This window comes from Dendrobium catenatum, unplaced genomic scaffold, assembly GCF_001605985.2.
Source record: "Dendrobium catenatum unplaced genomic scaffold, ASM160598v2 fragScaff_scaffold_853, whole genome shotgun sequence".
In the NCBI taxonomy this organism is placed as follows: Eukaryota; Viridiplantae; Streptophyta; class Magnoliopsida; order Asparagales; family Orchidaceae; genus Dendrobium; species Dendrobium catenatum.
In genome coordinates this window covers 10,644,022-10,659,401 of record NW_021319315.1, presented here as the reverse complement: position 1 = coordinate 10,659,401, position 15,380 = coordinate 10,644,022, and the positions used below count along the sequence as shown (strand labels likewise).

Sequence of the window (15,380 nt, the reverse complement as noted above, 5' to 3'; positions counted from 1 at the left end):
AGAATCAGACTCTCCACAAGCAAAGTCATACCAACTGAAAATCATCACCACACTCATCATACTGGCAAGAACAACACCAATAAAATTACAATATATAGTCATAATATCAACAACAGCCTCAAGAAGCCAATAACTGGCCTCCTCATTGCCAAAGACAACCGAACTAATAATCATCACCACTCTCATCACATTGACAAGAGAATAACCAAAAAACTTCAAGTCCTTCAAGTCTTTAACAAAAAGACTTGATCTTCAAAGAACAATAGAAAAACGAGTGACCAAACAACCACCTCATTATTACAAACATCAACCAACAAAAATTCCCTCAACATTGATGATCCATGATCGGACACTTCAGAAGAACCAAAGGATGTTGATAAAACAATAACAACAGCTCCAACATCCATAAGCCAAGAGGTGACCTCAAACATAACTTGATCCTTATAGAGCAAATGAGTAACATCGGTATTACCAAAAACCACCTTCCAAATGACTACATATCCAGCTCCAAACAAACCAGAATTATGTTCATCCACAACCAGCTGACTGAAAATCATCCATCGGACAGTAATGACTCCAAGAATCTTCAAGAATTCAAAAGAAACCAGAATCTTAAAATAGTAAGAACCTCCTTTATAATCCAAACACCCAAACGCCATCAAAATCATAATCATCAAATGATCACTCATCAAGAATATTTTTGAACCAGTTATGGAATTAAGAAGATCCATATACCAAATCAAACCCAAAAAATAGCTAATGTTCGTGAGAAAGGAGTTAGCCCCATCATAAACTTCGTTCCCAATAATGTTGTAGGAACAGAAAAACCAACACAAAAACTCCTCCAAAAGCACCTTCAGATTTGAAATCTCACAAAAATCAATCAAGAAATTAATACTAGTAGGATAACCAAATCCCACATTACTGAAAGCCAAACCACGCAAACAGAGATCCATTGGCAAGCAGAAATCATGGAAAAATGATTTCAACTCAGCAAAATCATTGGTCCAAAAAAGAACCCCTACCGGATAAATCTTCATCAACATCACATCTTTGTACAAGTTAGAGATACCAGAATCAAACCAAGGTGAAATGTCGGCCATATCAGGCCGACGGAGAACCACCGGATGCCAAAGATCTTCCAAAATCTTTGAAAAACTTATTCTCCATCAAGGCCTCATCCAATTCTCCGTCAAGAACAAACCGCTCCGCTCCACGTCAAGATCGCTCTGCTCTTATGAAATTTTTTAGTATTTTCTATAGCAATTTTTTAGTATAACTTTTTTTGAAAACAGCAAAAAAGCTTGTGGTCAAAAGCTATCCCAAACAAAGACGTAGTCAAACAACAAGAAAAGCACAAACAGCAAATCACCAAAAGAAATTGTATGTGTGCGTGTATAGATTCATATTCCTCAATATTTCCATAGTGAAACCCACGATTTCATTTGTCAGCTCAATTTTATGAATAAGAGAACCACACTATTCTTCCTATGAGTGGTGGACCACATTGCAAAAGCCCAATTCAATATTAAGGATTCTTTCGTTGGTCCCTTCTTTGGCTGCAGATAACCACATACTTTTGCTAGAGAGACCATCAGACACCTAACCATCACCGAGTGCTCTGATAATTTGGGTTTCACTGAGGATACCATGAAACAAAAGTGCCAGCTCTTGCGATTTCCTCCATTGAACCCACACTTGAGAAGATTTAAGAGTATTTACCCAAGAAATGAAGTTTAAAAATACTTTTTTCATTTTATTTCCTTTCCATTTTGGACAATGCTCAGATGAAAAAATATACATAAATTTGAGAACTTGAGATGGTTGGAACCCATCCAAAATAATCTAAGTGGCACCCCTAATTATAGGCATGAAAACTATTGTAGGAGAAAACCAACATGTGTAAGTACTTATAGTTTACCTGTTCATGTTGACCTCATAATTCGAGGTCAATTTCCCCGGATTCGACTCTAGCATCTAGATCTTCCTAACCTAGAATAGACGTCACCTGCAGGATTCCTCTTAGGTGAATACCCACTGACGTAGCATCGACTCAAACTTATTACTCAACTCGAATCGAAATCAATTCAATCCAATTTTAATTCAACTCCAAACAAACTCAATTCAAATTCAATTTATGATTCGTCGATGTCAATCGACTCATTTAATTTGATCTAATTCATTTTCGATCAAATTAATATATCATTAAGCTCTAAACAACTCACCAATCAAACCCAAATTTCTTTCTAATAAAAGTCGGATTTAATTTTTCGATCAAATCGAATCAACCTTTAAATCTTTCTTTAATCCTAGCCCTCTATTTGAATTAAGAGAAAGATAGTTTCAATTAGACCAATTAAGACTGTAATTGACTCAAAGAAATGATTAACATTATTAAAATCAAAACGAAATGGAAGTTTAATGGGCCACCATCTCCACATGATCTCTCTCACTCTCTCTCTCACGGTTTTACACATCTGCTTCTCTCTCATTTGCATAAGAAGTCACAGACGGAGCCCCTCTCTCTCACGGCAGTTTGCAACCCACGATCCGTCCCTCTCATTTTCGGAAACCACCCAGCCCCGTCCAGTTGGCAACCGCCCCTCTCTCCTCTGGAATTCACGAACTGCCCTTTTTTTTTTTTCTCGGTTGAGAAATTCCCAGGGAAGAACCGAATTCTCCCTCAGTTTTTCGAACTTTTATTTGGTCCGGTGCAAAAACCTAGAGGAAGGTTCGGTTTTGCCTAAAAAAGTGCAAATACCGAGTTTTTTTGAAAAAATACCGAATTTTTCAAAAAACTCGGTATTTGCACTTTTTGACCTATTTTTGCCTAAAACCGAACCTTCCTCTACATTCACTTGGACGTAATAATTGTTCCAGTTTTTCCTCTGTTTGTGAAGCCGAACAGTTCGCAAAATCCAAGGCCCCGTCGCCTGCTCCCAGTTAGCGTAAGATCTCCCCTTCACGGTCGCTCTCGTGATATCGAAGCCCAGGAGTCTATCTTTCCCTTCAGTTCAAAAAATCCTAGCCCGTCGCCCCTTTTGTTCACAAGAAGCTTCAGGTACACTCGCCTCCAGCCCTTCCTTCTCGGTTTCACATGGATAGCCCTCCGACCTGCCACTGCTCTCTCTTTCCCGAGGCTGTCCTCCCAATTCTCTCCATTAAACCGTGAGCATACTTCTATGCAAATTCCAGGTTAGCGATAGACATCCTGGAAGCTACTTTGATTCACAATATCTCACACGTTGCATTTTATATCATTTTAATAATCACATATGGATAGCATGTTTGCTAGTATAATTTAGATAAATTACATTCCGATAAATTATATATAAATCTGCTTTCATTACATTAAATATAAAAGATATTTCAAATCAGATTTTGAGTACAAAATAAAATCTTATTTATTCAGATTTATTTAGATAATATAGATCTTCTTCATAATTACATTTTTTTATTTTTTATTTAAAAATTCGGCTATTTAGATGATTGATTCAGTAAATGCAAACTTAACCTTTAACATAGAATTCACAAACATTTATATTGTTGATATTAAATTCATTTCTGTATTTGTGTTAAATCATATATTCAATTAATCAGGATTAACATTTATTTGTTAAAATTTGACATAAACTAAACTAACATATTACATTGGCGACTACTCATATATGATCGTTAACATATTTCCTTCAAATTTTTTTTTTAAAGGATTAAAATTATATAAAATCACCTTTCTTTCCCTTCTTACTTTTGGCAAAATTTTGAATTGAAAAGTAAATGTATGTGGGTATTTGATGGAGCATGGTGGGCAAGTATTCACATATATAAACTGTGCTTCGTTTTAATTCATATATTTTTCCTTCTTATGATTTAGAGAGGTGAAGAATGTATGCTTTGAAAGATGATTTGTGAATATAAGTGTAAAGAATTAAATATGTTGGCAAGTAAAGTGTTTGGTTTTGGAAGGAAAAGTAGAACTTGTGTGAGTTTTGAAAAGGTGGAAATTTCGTGTTTTGAAAAATGAAACTGTGGAGTTTATATGTATTTGGAATTGTGTATTTTGAGGAATTAAAAGGTGTATGTTTGAAAGATGAAATGTGAGAAAGGTGAAAAGTAAGTGTTAGATTGTAAAAAAAATAAAATGTGTATATGTCAAATTATGTTTTAAAGTGTGTTTGTTAAATGTTGAATTGTTATAAGGAGTGAGGTGTAAATGTGTTGAATGGTGTTTTAAATGTGTAGTTATTGAAAGTTGAAGTATTTTGAGAGGTAAAAAGTGTATGTTTTGAAAGTGAAAGGTATGGATTGTGAAAGTAGAATGTATGTGCAAAAAGGTATTTTTGTAATGGAAAATGTGGAATGTGAATTTTAGAAGTATGTGTATTTTAAAAGTTTAAAGATGTATATAAAAAGTAAGATATAAGTATGTGATTTTGAAAAGTGAACTTGTGTTTGTTTTTGTGGAAGGTGTTTGTTTTTGTAATTCGCAAATGTGAGTACTAAAGGTGAATTGTTTATATGTGTTTGAAAAGCAAAATTGTGAAGTTTGTAAGTATATGAGCTGGGTTGCATGTGTTGGAAGGTGTAATTTGCGTGTATTTTGGAAATTTGAAAATGGAAAGTTTATAAAGATGTAGAAAGCTAAGTGTTTGTATGTTAAATAGTGAAGTGTGTGAGTTTTGAAAAGGTAAAAGTGGAATTTGTGTGATTTGGAAAGGTGAAGATTTTATGTTTTTGAAAGGTGAAATTTGTGTGCGTTGAAAGGTGTTTTTTGAATATTGAAATATATGAAAGTGTTTCCGAAAAGGAAGGGTGTAGAGTATGATTTTAGGAATGGTAAAATGTGTATAAGTGTAAGAGATAAAGTGTTTGTTTCATGAAATTGTATAAGTTTGGAAGAATGTAAATGTATGTTGGAAAGATATAAAGTATGCTATCAGAAGTGAAAGATCCCAAAAGTCAAGCAACAAAGCCAGTGTTCAAGCCCGAAGAAAGGTACGCCTTTATTTTCAATAAAAATTTCAATTATTTTATTATTAATTATTAAATGTGCTTTCTAATCCCTGTTTATCCCTATTTTTTTTTCTTTATTTGCATGAACTACGAGGAACGGTACTGATCGAGTGGATAAAAGTAAGGAGCTAATGACGTCAGTCGCCTCTATCCAATCGGGTAGAGGTGCTACGAGCGGGACCACCGGGTCGTAGCCCCCGGTGACTGTGAGTATTCTAAACTTAGAAAACCTTTAGGGGCCCCTTGATGTAGTTTGTGCGAATCCTTCCCTTTTAGGTCCTTGTAGCAACTTCAATTTTATTAGGATTACTTTTGTTTTATTTTAGATCCTTAAACCTTTACACGCACGCAAAGTCCTAAGGGTTAGTAATAACAAAAAAAATTATCTTATATGACAGTAGTGACACTTAAGGACAAAAATTAAGGACTGAGTCTTAGAAAATCTAGACTTAGGAAGCATGCACACTTTAGGATAGAAACTTATAACATATAAAATTTAGTGACATCTCACTTTAGAATTATTAAATATCTTTAAGTTAAAATTCAATCAATTAGAAAACTTTAACCAATAATTGACTTAGGACATTTCAAAACCTCACAGCCTACTGCACACACTTAGATTTGTTTGTTAGGACAATCGACTCTAGTTTTAGGTTAGGACGGTGTTTATTTTCTTACTGCTGTGTGACGGGCTTTATTGCATGCTGGTTGTAAAATGTTGGTGTGTTTGTTTATTTATTTTTACTGTACTCTATGTTGTAATTTGATTAACGATTAGATTACCCATAGGTTAGGAGCGATCTGGATTGTTAATATGATTTTCTGCAGGTGGCTACACTCATGCAGGGCAATAAAAAGGGGGCTAATTGATTAATAAATTTTATAAATGCTACAAGTGCTTCAGTTGCTTAGCCCCCAAATAAGAAGGAGTGTGGCCAAGTTTAGCTAATTAATTCAATTTAAATACATATATATATAACTGCTTGGGATGATTTTGCTTAGGATAACCCTGCAGGTGGTCTAGATTTTCTTCCTTTTTCTGTGAAATGTAATGTAAATGTAAATGTATTTGAAAATTATCATAAATATGAAAGTGATTTTGAAAGTGGGATATTACATCCAATTTGGAATCCAAAGAAAAGAGAATATACCTTAAAGGATTATTCTCTTTTATTTGGAAAGCCAAATTAGGATGATTCAATATCCAAATAGAAAAGAAAATACCCCTCTTAGGGATGAGTTTCTTTTCATTTGGATATCCAAAACCTGGCGGACCCGAGAAGCTCGTAGAAGAAGAAAAGAAAGAACGAGAAGATTGAAGAAAAAAGATGAAGAAATAAAGATTCAAGGAACAGTATATCCCAGTTCAAAACTCACTTGCGTCATTCTTAGTATTAGAATCCGGGTTTCTTGTTAGTGGTGCCCGGCCACTTTACTTTTTTGCAAATTCTGGGTGTAATATGGACATTGGACAATGAACATTATATTTTTGGATTATTTAAATTGATTGTTTACATTGTTTGTGCAGTAGATTTTTTTTAGGACCTTGCATGTCGTGTTTTGTTTTAGCCTGGATTCGAATCGGAGAGATTTTTTTTCGTAAGGGTACGCTCAAAATTCTTTTACTTGAAATTATAATAAAATTTTTAGGCTCACATAGTAACTCTAACGATCTAAGAAGTAAGCTCGGGACCGCCGAGAGTCAGCATAAGCATATTAATACTTTCTCCTCCTTGTTAGGCACCTCCCCGCCTGCGGGTTCTGGCAGACCACTTGACCTATGAGGGTGCAGTTCTGTCAAGGGGAAGTTGTGCAATCTCTAGGGAAAAATCTATTTTCTAAGCCTAAATTTTTAAAACTGCTTCATTATCATTTTATGCATTTGAGTCAATTAGCATGCATTGCATTAGATACAAATTAAAAAGAGTCTAAAATATTAATTGCATTATTAGACATTTTTCACCATACATAAGTTGAGGGACCAATTAGGATCTATCTTAGATGTCGGTCCCCAATTCCTTAAAACTTAAGCAACGTCCCTACCCATCTTTCATAAGAGACTGGACACATGATTTTAAAGCGCCTAGGTGGTTAGCTGGCTCCCCAATCCAGGCTATTTTCTATAGCAATTTTTTAATATAAATTTTTTTTGAAAGCAGCAAAAAAGCTTGTGGCCAAAAGCTATGCCAAACGAAGACGTAGTCAAACAACAAGAAAAGCACAAACATCAAATCACCAAAGGAAATTGTATGTGTGTGTATAAATTCATATTCCTCAATATTTCCATAGTGAAACCCACCATTTCATTTGTCAGTTCAATTTTATGAATAAACGCACCACACTATTCTTCCTATGAGTGGTGGACCAAATTGCAAAAACCCAATTCAATACTAAGGATTCTTTCGTTGGTCCCTTCTTTGGCTGCAGATAACCAAATACTTTTGCCAGTGAGACCATCAGACACCTAACCATCACCGAGTGCTCTGATAATTTGGGTTTCACTGAGGATACCATGAAACAAAAGTGCCAGCTCTTGCAATTTCCTCCATTAAACCCACACTTGAGAAGATTTAAGAGTATTTACCCAAGAAATGAAGTTTAAAAATACTTTTTTCATTTTATTTCCTTTCCATTTTGGACAATGCTCAGATGAAAAAATATACATAAATTTGAGAACTTGAGATTGTTGGAACCCATCCAAAATAATCTAAGTGGCACCCCTAATTATAGGCATGAAAACTGTTGTAAGAGAAAACCAACATGTGTAAGTACTTATAGTTTACCTATTCACATCTATCTTCAATTAGCTTTTTGTCACCACTACCATGCAGAATAAGGGTATCATCAAGTGAGACAGTAACCTGTTTATTCAATGGCCAAAGAAAAGCTTAGAATCTTTGAATTTAAAGTTTTATTTTAAAAACTTAAACAATCTTGAATTTATAAAAACACCATGCTTTATGCACCTTCTTAGCAGTCCCAAGCATTTCAAATTGTGCATTTGACAAAGTGAGATCATGATCCTCAGTGATAACCTGGACATCAAATTTGGTACATAAAAACTAAATCACTAAGTAGAAAGATGGAGCACAACAAGAGTAATAAGAATTCTTGCTTAAAGTGCATCCAATCTGGCCCCCTGTAAGAATAGCAAGATCCTCTAGATTAGCTCTTATGTTTTCACCAAAACCAGGAGCTTTAATGGCACAAATTTGAGTCTAAAACAAGTATTATACAACCAATCAAAGTGATATCAAGATACATTGTTTTAAAAAAATAAGAAAACATGAAAATAGGCAGTAGCAGTGTAAATGATAATAAAATAGTGGCGCCTATCACACATTATTTGTCCTATTCATTTTCATAAATCCATGAGTAAACTGGGGACAAAAATAGTTGGGATAAGTCAAAATTCATAATGCACTATGCTATTCTAACTTTTATATGTTACAAATCCTTCATCAAATAACAAACCAAAAATAGTTGCAATAAGGCTAAATTCTTAGTGCAATATTTCTATTCAATATCATGTTCCAAATTGAGTGCTTAATAAAGGATAGCATTACCTTCATCCCCGCATGATGTTTATTTAGTATAAGCATTGTCAAAGCATCACCTTTTAGATATTCAGCAACAATTAACAAAGCTCTCCTTCTCTATAGATAGATAACAATGCTCATGTAAAGCTCACTTTTGCGTTCATGCTTTGAGATAATCAAAAGCTAAAAAAGATGATATCTTTCTGAGAGTGCTCAGATGACACTAAAAAGTGCTCTGATACCACTTGAAAGTGCTTTGATGACACTAGAAAGTTTGTTAGGGATGATAAGCCCTTATGAACTAGCCCAAGGCTAACAAAGAGGGGGGGGGGGGGAATTGAATAACTTTAAAACCAAAGAGAAAACTCAAACCAAAATCACCACATAAATCAAGTGCGGAAGAAAATAATGTGGAAGCAATAATAAGAAAGAACATACCAGATTTATAGTGATTCAGTCAAACCTTGACCTACGTCCACTCCTTGGAGGCACCCTCCAAGTATTGCACAAAACTAAGTGTCTCTCCTTTAGCCCCACAGCTAGACGGAGAAGCCCTTACAAAATCACTTCCACCTTCCCCGGTGCGGCGGAGTCGTCGGGTCCTTTGACACCAACGAGATCTTCTTCTTTGGTGAACTTTCCTCGAGACAAGCCATGAATTCGATGGTATTCAGGTGCGAGCTTTCCGGAGCAACTATGTGGAACCCCCTCCACACTCCCTTGAGTCCCCCCTCACTGGATCTTCTCCCTCTCTCAAACTTCACCCTTTTCTCACTCCCTTTCAAGCTCTCTCTTCAAGTTTCTCCCACAAAAATGAAGCTACAATGGCTTCCAAAGATACTTACAAAAGTGCCTTGACAAAAATTAAATAGAAGCTCTCAAAATGAGCTCATTAATGCAAGTTTTCGACATTATCATCCAGGATGATAGGCATATCGTCCTGCACGATCAATATAATTTAAGCCCAATCATCCGGGATGATTTGAGACGATCATAAGAATTTTATTCATATCGTCCTGGACGATCAGTACAAATTTGTAGAGAAATAAGAATGTTTGTTATTATCAAAATCATAAACCATTGATCCGCAACAATCTCCCCCTTTTTGATGATGGCAAACAATTCAATTTGAATTTTAAAAAAAAGCAATTTCTCCTAATCTCCCCCTCACTAGAATAAACCCTTTTAAAAAATAGATGAGATAAAAAATATTTTTGTTGTTTTTAATTTTTTAAAAAGGAAATTAAAGGATACAAATTCAATATTACGTTCTCCCCTTTGACATTATCAAAAAGAGATGAGGCACAAAAAACAAAACAAATAAAAGAAAAAAACAACATTCACTGATCTAGTGAAAAAGCAAATATTCTTAAAATGAGAAAGTTACCTCTTAGTTTTAATCAAAAAACTTAGTTGAATTGGATTGACAACGTATAGCCCAGAAAAGGTTAGAAATTCAAAATTTGATAATCCAAACTCAAGTTCTTTAAAAATGCTCAAAAACTTTTTAATTCAATATCTAAATCAATAAATAAATTAGAAAAAGAAATACTAACTTTTCAAAACTCCTTCCATAAAATATATCTAATAGAAGATCAATGCACGAATTGTTGAATCAAGAATTAAGATTTTCAACCTCAAGTATCAAAAGTATCAAGAGTTTTCTTAAGCTTTTAAGAATGGTAAGATTTAAACTTTGTGGGCTCATTTTATGTCTCTTGACAATTGGTTGGCGCATTGCTCATCTTTTAATTTTTGATACACTTTTGTGTATATTTTTCAATTTGGCGTCATTGTGCATCTTTTATTTTTGGCATCATTGGTCAATTTTTTTTTAAAAATATGCTACCTTTCTGAAATCTTAAAAATAAAAGTAAACCTATCATATTGTTAAAGAGAATTCTTGATTAAGAAAATTATGAGTTAGATTCAATAACTTGCAAAAGATCCCTATGCGATAAATAAAATATAGGGAGATAAAAAATTTTAGTTTCAAAGACTAATTTAAAAGATGAAAAAGATTTTAAATCAAAAGTAGAATAACCTCTTTTACGAAATAGAGATTGAGAGTAAAAAACATGAGTTTCCTTCCTTTGACTATTTTAGAGAAGTCAAACACAACTTACCAAAGATTTCAAGAAAAAATAGGAAGTAGATTTTTCATTTTTAGAAAAGTGAATGTGTGTCTTGATTAGAGAAAAACTTTCACGAAAACAAAAATTTCAAAGAATAAACAAGAAAAAAACATAAAATAAAAATGAAAAACATAAAAACAAAAATACAACACAAAAACACGAAAGGCTTTTGACCATTATCTCTCTCCTGGTCCGATGCTTCAGAAACCAGATCTTCCCATGAGATTTTTTGCCTTTCATTATTTCCCCAGTTTAAATTTTGCTTCACCTTGCCCTTTTCTTTCGTAGGAAGAATTTTTAAATAAGGGCACTAATTTTTTATATGTCCAGGCTTCTTACATCGAAAGCAAATAACGTCAGAAGGAATATGAACATCCTTAGCATTTTTACCTTTTTTTACTTTGCTTATGCTTTGGTGAGCTTTGTGATTTGCTTGATAAGTCATTGCATTCGTTACCAACTAAGCTATCTCTTTCTGTATCTTCAGCTTTTAGAATAATCGTTTCACCTGCATTCAAAAGTCTTTGACCCAAACATTGCTCGTAGGCAATGAGTGAGCCAATCAAATTATCAATAGAATAATTATTCAAATATTTTGATTCACAAATAGCAATATCTTTGGCATCAAATTTTTCAAGTAAACAGCTAAGAATTTTGTTAACTTTTTCAAAATTTGAAATTTTTTTTCCTAAGGCATGTAATGATATTACAATTTGAATGAACTTGGTATACATGTCTAAGATCGTTTCAAAAGGTTTTATGGAAAATAGTTCAAAATCATTCATTAACATATTTAACTTGGATTGCTTGATTTCACTAGTGCCTTCATATATGGTGTGTAATTTATCCCAAACTTTCTTACCAGTAGTGCACATGGATACTAATATAAAATCTTCAGAATTTAAAGCACAGAAAAAGTAATTTAAAGATTTTGCATTCAATTGAGCATTTACTTGTTCTTCCCTATTCCATTAATTAAAAGGAATATCAGTTTTAACTTAATTAACAATACATGACGGTGATGAATAACCAGTTAAAATCATATGCCACATGTAAAAATCAATCGATTGCAAGAAAGTTGTCATGCAAATTTTCCTAAAATCAAAAGTAATATTTTCAAATAAAGGTGGTCTGGTGATTGAATATCCTTCCGTAATATTATGATTTGAAAAATCAGCCATGGATCAAAATTCAAAAGCTTTTAAAAACTTATTTTGTGAATCCGGCTCTGATACCACTTAAGAGTGCTCAGATGACACTAAAAAGTACTGTGATACCACTTGAAAGTGCCCTGATGACACTAAAATGTTTGTTAGGGATGTTAAGCCCTTAGGAACTGGCCCAAGGTTAACCAAGGGGGGGTGAATTGGATAACTTTAAAACCATAGATAAAACTTAAATAAAAATCACCACAAAAATCAAGTGTGGAAAAAAAAATACGGAAGCAATAATAAGAAAGAACATACCAGATTTATATTGGTTCAGTCAAACCTTGAACTATGTCCACTCCTTGGAGGCACCCTCCAAGTATTGTACTAAATTAAGTGTCTCTCCTTTAGCCCCCACAGTTAGGCGGAGAAGCCCTTACAAAATCACTTCAACCTTCCCCGGTGTGGCGGAGTCGCTGGGTCCTTTGACACCAAAGAGATCTTCTTCTTTGGTGAACTTCCCTCGAGACAAGCATTGAATCTGACGGTATTCAGGTGTGAGCTTGCCGGATCAACCGTGTGGAACCCCTTCCACACTCCCTTGAGTCCCCCCACACAGGATCTTCTCCCTCTCTAAAACTCCACCCTTTACTCACTCCATTTCAAGCTCTCTCTTCAAGTTTCCATCACAAGAACGAAGGTACAATGGCTGCCAAAGACACTTACAAAACTGCCTTGATAAAGCTTAAATAGAAGCTCTCAAAATGAGCTCATTTATGCAAGTTTCTGACATTATCGTCCAGGACAATTGGCATATCATCCTATACAATCAGTAAAATTTAAGCTCAATCAGCCAGGACGATTTGAGATGATCATAAAAATGTTATTCATATCGTCCAGGATGATAATATATCATCCTGGATGATCAATACAAATTTTGGAATATCATCCTCGACATCGCCCTAAAAAATAGCTATTCGATGACCAATAGTCCAGCATATCGGCCAGGAAGATCTGGCGATCTTCCATGCCAATTTAATCGTGAAATCAAGTCATAATTGCTTTCCTTAAATTTCAGAGAAATTTTGGAAAAATTAACCTGGATCATCCTGGATGATATTTTATAGTCCTAGACGATCCACCTGGATAATGTCCAAAAATAGGTTACTTCTAAATAGATCTGGCGGCAGATTCTTTCTGAATTGAGCCTATCGTCCTGGCCGATACAAAATCATCCAGGACGATGTGTTTTGCATAATGACGGCTGCTTTAATGAGGATGCCCTAATTAGGGTTTTTACTTTTGGACAGATCGTCCTGGACGATGTTACCAAAAACAAAAATCTTTAGGGAGCAACAAAAAATCTTCCAAGTTGCAAAACATCAGGAGCCACACCAAATACAATAGACTCAAGAACGGAAAAAATGTACAAACTAACTCAAACCTAATCTTGAGCTGATTCCAAATTGTAGTCCGATTGTATGAACCTGAAATGTCAGTAGATAAGGCAGTCGTAGAGAAATAAGAATGTTTGCTATCATCAAAATCATAAACCATTGATCTGCAACACTTTAAAGCAAGCTCCAAAATTTGAATTAGATGATCCATATGAATGTCTGAAATCTTCTTGTCATGAATTAGAATCAGGGGATTTTCTAATTCCTAATTGGCACGATATGCAAATAAGCATATGAGAGAATTATTTATTTGCAAGATGAGCATTTTAATTTTCTTAAATGACTAAAGATCACTTAGCAAAAGAAACATTCTAGAATCATCAAGGCAAAAAAGTCTAATAATTAAAATGTACTTACACATTTTTGAGATCTCTCATCAGTAACAAAATAGGGAGATACATAGCCTCTCACTAATTTTCATTCCCTCAACCACTTCAAGTTCATTGTGCAGTGTTTTTCCTTCCTATTAGTTAAGATACATAAGATATATTAAATCATGACGTTAACACGAAGAAAGTAATTTTTAATATAGAAATTCTGATGAGCCTAACTAAAACAGTAATAACTCCATCTTTGCCAACTTTCTCCATTGCTCTTGCTATCAACTCCCCAATTTCTCTATCATTATTTGCAGAGATGGTTGCTACCTCATTACGCGGGCACATTAATAAAAAAACTGTAGTTAATGTATCAAATTTCACAAGAGCCAATAAGAACAAAAATATAAAGATTACATAAAGATAAAGTGATAGAATGTAAATTAAAACTAACTCAAAAAGTACTAAAGAACAAAAAGATATTGAAATAAGCTCAATATAGTTCCATATTTCAAAGATGAAAGCATTATTATCAGTTAATCAAACGGTGTGCCATCAGCTTAATTTTTTTCAACACAGAGAAACAAAGAAACTGAACTTATAAACATGCCAACAACATTCTCAACCTGTGAATCTCTTCTGAAGTACTAATCATCCATGCTCTGCCTTTTAGATGAGCTATGACAGAATCCAAAGCCATATTTATACCATTTCACAAATCCATGACATTAACTCCTGCTGCAACAGATTTACACCCTTCAGCAAGTATTGCCTGAGTGAGGACAGTTGCACAAGTGGTACCTGTTGAAAAACAAGTCACTATTGGCAACCAAATCGACAACTTTATTGATGATTAATTTCCAATGGATTCTGTGGACTTGTAAATTGTAGAGCAAAAGAAATTTCTAAGGGGTTGTTTAGTTACAAGTATTTGAAAATTTGATCTATTCAAAATACAATATAAAGTAAAATAATGTATTCAAAATATTTTGCATTGTTTGGATGCTTAGTAAAAGAAATTTAGGAGTTTAATCTTTTTATGTTTGTTTCTTGCAAAGTAAAACAAATATTTTTCTATTAAGGTGGAATTGGAGGCAGGAGGCGGCTGGTGGTGGTGGAGGTTGGCAACAACATTGTAAATAAACTAAATAGAGAATTCCAAATTACACAGAATATTACTACATTTGCTTTTCTTCAAAAAAAATACTAAAATTTTTAAAACACCTATATTTGATTAACTCTACACTACTAATACTTGCAAACAAACTACCCCTAAAGGTAGAAATTTTACATAGAACTTCATTGTCTTGATAATCAATATCCTTGTGTTTTCCTAATGCAAATATTGGGACATGAGTGTACGTAAACTCATGGAAGATAACTCCATATTAGATGATTGAAAGGTTATGATTTGACCAAAATGCCCATACTTAATGCCCTGGCTGCAAATATGACCAGAAAATCCAAAAAGGCTTCCACATTACTAGAAAGTTTTGATTAAAAAATTAAAGTACATTAACAAGGAAGTCAGTGTTCACATATAATATTGCTTTAAAAAGGTACTAATAGTGTGTATTTCAATTTAAAGAGAAATAGAAGGTAAAATTTGGAGTTTTCATGGTGAGTTTTCTGGTCAAACTAGGATAGGGTTCTAACTAATCAAACTCAGTACATATTTTTCAAGATAGCTCTTACCAAACAAACAATCATTTGTTAACCAAGGTTCACATTTTCTGTCTACTCCTACCATAGTGCTAATATTCAGGTGTTA

The 15,380-nt window shown here is 34.0% G+C and overlaps 1 pseudogene; it reads right to left on the bottom strand.

Moving 5' to 3' along the window:
* LOC110113103 overlaps positions 1-15,380 on the bottom strand; it is a 54,332-nt pseudogene that overhangs the window by 31,744 nt on the left and 7,208 nt on the right.